At 45.3% G+C, this 7,083-nt stretch overlaps 1 non-coding gene across 1 annotated transcript; it reads left to right on the top strand.

The window, feature by feature from the left end:
• Positions 1–6,650: 6,650 nt before the first annotated feature.
• LOC138297652 (U5 spliceosomal RNA) lies at positions 6,651–6,765 on the top strand. The gene has a single exon (XR_011204195.1). It is a non-coding gene; the product is annotated as a U5 spliceosomal RNA (small nuclear RNA).
• Positions 6,766–7,083: the final 318 nt, after the last annotated feature.

The raw sequence follows: 7,083 nt of genomic DNA, 5'->3' as shown, positions 1-7,083 counted from the left end.
GCCTTTGAAATGTAAGAGAAAGCCCCTTCACCCTTCCTGCCCAGGGAGACCCATTCAGTAAGCAGATGAATGCAGATGTGACCGAGAGTCCTGTGTTTATGGCTGCCTGGATGGAATGCACAAGGGGAGCGTTCAACCAGCACAGACCACATGTGGATTGGAGACAGGCTGTAAGAGCAGAGAAATGCCCACTTTCTAAAAGTGGCATTTCTAAAATAGTAATATTTAATCCAACTTCACCAGTAAGCAGGATTTTCTATTACCATTCTGGCAATATTCAATATGACAGGGCTACTCCTTCCAGATCAGAATCTACCACTTAAAAGTATATGAGGGCAGTTCTAATGCTAGTCTATTAGAGGTGCAGGCCTCACAGTAGTGGAAAACAACTTTATGAGTTTTTCACTACCGGAACATGTAAAACACATAAATATATGTCTTGTCTTTTACCTACATAGCACCCTGCCCTATGGGTTACCTAGGGCCTACCTTAGGGGTTACTTAAATGTAGACAAAGGGGAGTTTAAGGCTTGGCAAGTAGTTTAAGTGCCAAGTCGAAGTGGCAGTGAAACTGCACACACAGGCCTTACAATGGCATGCCTGAGACATGGTTAAGGAGCTATTTATGTGGTGGCACAATTAGTGCTGCAGGCCACTAGTAGCATTTAGTTTACAGGCCCTGGGCACATGGAGTGCACTTTACTAGGTTCTTACATGTAAATTAATTATGCCAATTGGGTAGGAACCAATGTTACCATGTTTAGGGGAGAGAGCATATGCACTTTAGCACTGCTTAGTAGTGGTAAATTGCGCTGAGTCCTAAAACCAGCAAAAACTGGGGCAGAAAAATGGAGGGAGGCAGGCAAAAAGTTGGGGGATGACCATCCTAAGACTGTCAGGTCTAACACTGTGACTGAACATATGGTCTCCAGCAATCAAATTGTACAGCCCCTCACATGTGTTAACCATACTACCCTTCACCCAACCATCCAGTGCCTTGAAAAACTAGACCACATTACCCCCTATCTGGTGAGACAGTATCTGACTGCCCTTCAAACCTAATCTACCCTCCTCTGGGGTGACTCCATACTCCTTAACAAGGATTCCTCCATGGGGGTACACCGCTCCTAGTCACTCCCTTCTAGAGCTTGTAGAGTGTCCCTCCCACCATCAGGAATATGACTTCCCGAGCTAGTACCCCAATCCACCTCAGGGACCCTGCACACATCTGGAGCTACCTCATATGCCCCTCCTTAGAAACCAGATCTCTGGGTATGTGGACCTTTTCTTCAGTACTGTACATGATACTTTTGCTGCCACCATCTGAGCTGAACGCAGCCTTCCTGGCTTCCAGCTCTATCAGCTCTATCAGACTGAGCTTCTGAGCTAAATGAACTTTCTTCTCCTCAAGGGCCAGTCTCATTTCCTCTAAAGCTTTTTCCTCTCTCCTACTTTAACCTGAGCTTTACCAGCTCCACCTTGAGCTTCCTGGCTCTCTGACTATTCTCCAGCTCCTCTGGAGGCAGACCTAGAGAGAAAACACTGCTGCCAGCTCTAGAGGGAGCTCTTCCACCAATCCGACTGGCCCCTGCCCCACAGGTGATGCTAGTTCCTCCAGCCATCCCGGGAGCAGACTTTGTTACTCCTCCTCCACAACATCATTCTCATCCTCTGTGTGCTCACCAGCCTCCCTGGCTCCAAACCCGGTTGTCAGCGCCTTTTGCAGCTCCTCCTTTCTAGTGAGGTCTTTAAAAGGACATGTGAATTTCCTGCAGAACTTTTTGAGATGATGCACTGTATACGTTTTCAACCTTTCCTGCTCAAACTCCAAATCTGCAGCTACAGCTGATGCCTTACCAGACTGAGAAATGACTGTGGGGAAACCTCAAGAGTTGCAAAAATAGAAAGAGATAAACAGTCCGCTGATATGAAATGGTCTGCAATATGGAAGTAGTGTACACCAATCACGGTATGTAAAGTACAAATGTAAGTCATATCCTTACCGCTGATCACCAATGTTAGAAATTAGGTCTCCAGTTGGCAGTGGTTTGCACCCTGACAAGTAGGGGCCCTTACTCTGGTCAGGGTAAGGAAGTCAGATAGCTAAGATAACCCCTGCTCACCGCCTTGGTAGCATGGCGCAAGCAGTCAGGCTTATCTCAGAGGTAATGTGTAAAGTATTTGTACACACACAGTAGCACAGTGAAAACACCACAAAAGTACTCCATACCAGTTTAGAAAAATAGCCAATATTTATCTCAGTAAAACAAGACCAAAAAGACAAAAATCCATCATACACAAGTAAAGATACAAATTTTCAGGAATTAAGTCTTACTAAAGCACTTAGAAACATAATAGCTCCAACTGGGGCTACCACGGAGTCTTGACGGAGTTGTTCCCAACAGTCCGAGGCCACTCGCGATGGAGTGCGGGCTGGTCACGGAGTTGCACGGACCCCAGGTACAGTACCTTGGTAAATTATAAGAAAACAAATCGCTGGAGCTGGTGTGGCGTTAATTCCTTACTGCTACCGGGGAGGTGAGGTGTTGGTTCCTTACTGCTGGGCAGGGGAAAGTGAGTCGTCAGTTCCTTATGGTTGAAGGGGAGGTGATGCGGTGTCCGTGGCGAGGCATTGGTTCCTTATGAGCCGGCAGACTAAATGAATCCAGCAGGTCAAGATGCGAGGCGTCAACTTTGCGGTGTCACGATCACACCACGGGGCCACAGGTGCTGTGGCGGAGTCGGGTGTCACAGACTTCGGTGACATGGCATTCGGGACTCACACTGTGGTGGGACTTTGGAGGCGCTGCAGCGGCGTCAGGCCTGTGTTGCAGGTCACGGTCATTGCACTTAGCGGGGACCGCTGGCTCGGGTGCAGGCAGCCTCATGGAGTCAGAGAGCGACACCAGTTCCACAGTTGCTCTGGAGCAAATGTGCTTAGTTTCTTCTTAATTGCACCAGAGCTCACTTCCAAGAGCCCAGGCACTGGATTTGGTACTACTTGGCAAGTCAGGACTCTCAGCAAGAGAGCCCACGCACTGGTGTGGGAAGTCTTTGATGGCCCTGAGACTTCTCAACAGGAGGCAAACTCAGTTCATGCCCTTGGAGAACCTTGGAAAGCAGGATGTAGAAAATAAAGTCCAGTCCTTTCACTCCCAGGACAGAGGTAGCAGGCCAGCACAACAAAGCAACAGGCAGAATGGCAATCGCTCCTACAGCATCCAGCTCTTCTTCCTGACAGAATGTCCTCAGTCCAAAAGTGTTCTGACTATGTGGTGTCAGAGGTACAGTACGTATACCCAATTCTGTCTTTGAAGTAGGCAAACTTCAAAGAGAAGTCTTTGTAGTGCACAAGACCCTCCCTTTCCCTGCTGTGGCCCCAGACACACTTCAGGGGGCTGGAGACAACTCTGTGTGAGGACAGGCACAGCCCTATTCAGGTGCAAGTGACAGCTCCTCCCACCACTCTAGCTCAGGAAGGCCCATCAGGTGTGCAGGGAACACCTCAGATCCCTTTGTGTGAGTTTCTAGAGTGAATGCACCAACAGCCCACCTGTCATCCTGACCCAGACATGTATTCCACAGACAGGCGGAGGCACAGAATGGCTAAGCAAGAAAATACCCACTTTCTAAAAGTGCCATTTTCAAACCTACAATTCAAAACCAACTTCACCAAAAGATGTATTTTTAAATTGTAGGATTTAGAGATCCCTAAATTCTTTATCTTTATGTGCTTCCAATGGGAAATTACACTTAAAAGATATTTCAAGGCAATCCTCGTGTTACCCTATGGGAGAATTTGGCCTTGCAATAGTGAAAAACTAATTTATCAGTATTTCACTATCAGGATGTGTAAACCACCCAACTGTGTGTCCTACCTTTTAAATGCACTGCATACTGCCCATGGGACTGCCTTAGGCCTACTTTAAGGATGACCTACAGGTAATAAAAGGGAAGGTTTTGGCCTGGCAAGTGGGTGCACTTGCCAGGCCGACTTGGCAGTTTAAAACTGCACACACACTTTAGCACTGGTTAGCAGTAGTAAAGTGCTCAGAGCCATAAAGCCAACAAAAACAGGTCGGTAAAAGTAGGAAGAAGAAGGCAAAAGGTTTGGGGATAACCCTGCAAAAAGTGCCAGGTCCAACAATTGGTATGCAGTTTTATGGCATGTTGTTTTCCCTGGGCACTACTTCGAGTGTAAGAACCTATCTGGCTGTACAGGCCTTCTTTTGGTATATTATTTCACAAAATGACTCCATTCTTGATGCCCTTACATTTCCTGGCACAGTATTTAGGATATTAATTATGCCTCGCGTGGCTTAAAATTTCAGAATTAGGCAGGTTATAAAAAGGCACAAACCCAACAGAAATTTTTTCTTCTTCCATGGTATGGCCGAGAAGAGTATGTGAAAAGTATTACATTGTTAATCAAGATCACTTTAATCTGTTGTTTTTAAGTTTTCAGGGGATTCTGTGTGCACATAGAGTATGATTGAAAACTATTACACCATCACCAACATAATTATTTAATCATTTTTCACTTTTTCATAGGAATAACACAAAGATAGCCAAACAAAAAGAGTGTGTGAAAGTCTGAGAGGTAGAGCGAGAAAGATAAAGACGTTCCCGCCCTGAGACACAATCAATTTTCTGCAAATCCTCAGAAGCAAAGAACAGTCACTGAAAGTCTGGAGGAAACATTTTCTCAAGTATTATATTTGCATGGGTCAATGATTTATGGAGGTCAGGAAAGAACCTTTTAACTTGGAGGTGCAAGGCTCACAGCACTTAGTCAGTTCATGTTCATCCACCACATTTCATCAGGTCGTTCATTAATACTTACCACCACATGTTGGGAAACGTGATTGAGATCTTTCCATACCCAATCAAAATTGAGTTTGCAGTTAGTAATTGTTTCAGGAATGCGCTCTTTATAAATCACAATACCCTACCACACATATTTTGGAAGTATGCACCAGCATGCACCACTGGACACAACTCTCCCAGAGTAGCCTGCTGCTATGCTCTGTCTTATTTGCTACACTCACTCTTTGAGTTACTCACAATCTGTGATTTTAGTGAGGTGACATTGATGGCCAGCACCCCATTTCAAAAATTGTTTGAGCACAGCTGGAGAGCTTCAACACACAAGCGGTTCACAGCCGGTGAGGGCTGTTTTATTGCTGGGGACCTGCCGGCAAGGTTACTACTTGCAGCGCTTCTAAATAAACAATGCAAAACAAATGGATTTAAAGCATGCTTAAAGAGTACTTTGAAACCATTTTATTTCTCATTGGTTATTTGGCAGCACTGCAAGCGGAATGATAGCTGGCAGGCTCCCAAGAACAAAGCCGCCCACTCTCCTCGCAGGCCATGGAAAAGCCTGCTGCCCAGTAGGGCAGTCCAACCATGGTTCCCCATCAAGAAGAGGATCAACTTCAAGCTCCTCATACACGCCTACATGGCCCTCCACAACCTTGGACCCAGCTACCTCAACCACTGCATCACGTTCTACCCCCCTGCCAGACCTCTCCACTCCTCCCAGCAGTCACTCGCCACCGTACCCCGCATAAGGAAGTCCTCGGCTGGAGGGAGATGGTTCACCTACCTTGCAGCAAAATGTTGAAACACTTTACCTCTCCACCTCAGACAGTCACCATCGCTACCTCAATTCAGGAAGGACCTCATGACCTGGCTCTTCAACTAAACCCTGAGGGCATACCCAACAGCACTAGCGCACTGTAAAAATGATTGACTGGCTGCTAGTTTTGGTGGTCTTTTTAGGTCGAGCATGCAAGCGCTCTTGCATGTTGTAATCTAGCTGGGGGCTTTTAACCACACCCACCACACGCCCATCGCTATCACTCGCTCATGGGCTTTCCTTTAAAAAATCCTTTGTTATCATTGGTAAATGCTTTATGTTTGTCCCTCCCTGAGGCGGTTTTGTTACCGCCTTTGCCATCGACTCTATTACATGGATAATTGCACATGTTTGACTACGAGCGAACTTCTTTTTCTTTTTGTGTCTCTCCTTCACGCTCATGCTCATGGCAGCCGTGGCGCTTTCAATCGGCTCGCTTATGTCATCTGCCTTACTTTTCATTTTCAATTTCTGTGGCAAGAAGAGTCCAGTTAGGAGTTTACAATGATAATAGCTCTAACTCATTCCTTTTTGCCAATACTTGTTTTTTTTACAGCAGCTGATGCAGCCTTATAGGCTACAAGTACAAAACACACTGGCTCATTCATTGTCTCGGAAAGAATAGCAACGAGACAGCGAGGATACTTTGACATAGGCATATAAAAATCCTCTTCTTGGGTGCCACTAGTCCTCACAAAAGCCAGTGTGAGGCACCATTCAAAATGTGCAGAGTTGAAGGAGCCGACATTACGGCTTGAGCAGGGAAACTATTGTAGTGCAGCTTTTCCTGTTGCGTGGCCTATGACTAAACTTACATACCCATAATTCTGAGTCCTCCTGTTGTTTCTTTTTGTGGTAACAAGCGTTTTATCAATGTACCCGATTACAACAATTATTATAAATTGGCTGTATTTTAAAGGGTTTACTGAGATGAACTTAGTAAATTAAATCACCCTGACAGTCTGTTGAACGGTGTTTGCTGGCGTCACAGATGGCGGCCTTGAAATGTATACTCTGGTTTCTTTTCAAACGAATAAATCTTTCGCCTTTTACTAAAGGTTTCCGTGGAGAGGAACATTTAAGAGTTTCATTTAATTTTTTAAAGCCCTGCCAAGTGCTGGGTTACTCTTATTTAGTAAACAAAAGTAAAACTATATAGTAGACAGATTGATTATTTGCTAGTTCCCCAAGTGCAACAACATTCTTTTGTTATTCGTCGATGCGCTTTTGGGGAGTGATTCTCACTTTGACGCAGTTAAACTATAGCCCTGTTATATGACATACAAGAAGGATGCATGCTGCACAAAACACTTCATATCACCAAAAGGATCCACTTCCATGTGGGAAGCAGTGATATATAACAACAGGTAAGGAAGGAGCAATTGGTAAATGAAACATGTAACTTTATCCAGTCTGGGTTTTATTTCTGGATCCGCTCTTGC

The sequence above is a fragment of the Pleurodeles waltl genome, chromosome 5, assembly GCF_031143425.1.
Source record: "Pleurodeles waltl isolate 20211129_DDA chromosome 5, aPleWal1.hap1.20221129, whole genome shotgun sequence".
In the NCBI taxonomy this organism is placed as follows: domain Eukaryota; kingdom Metazoa; phylum Chordata; class Amphibia; order Caudata; family Salamandridae; genus Pleurodeles; species Pleurodeles waltl.
The sequence above is the reverse complement of the archived record's forward strand: the minus strand, read 5'-3'. Positions and strand labels throughout refer to the sequence as shown.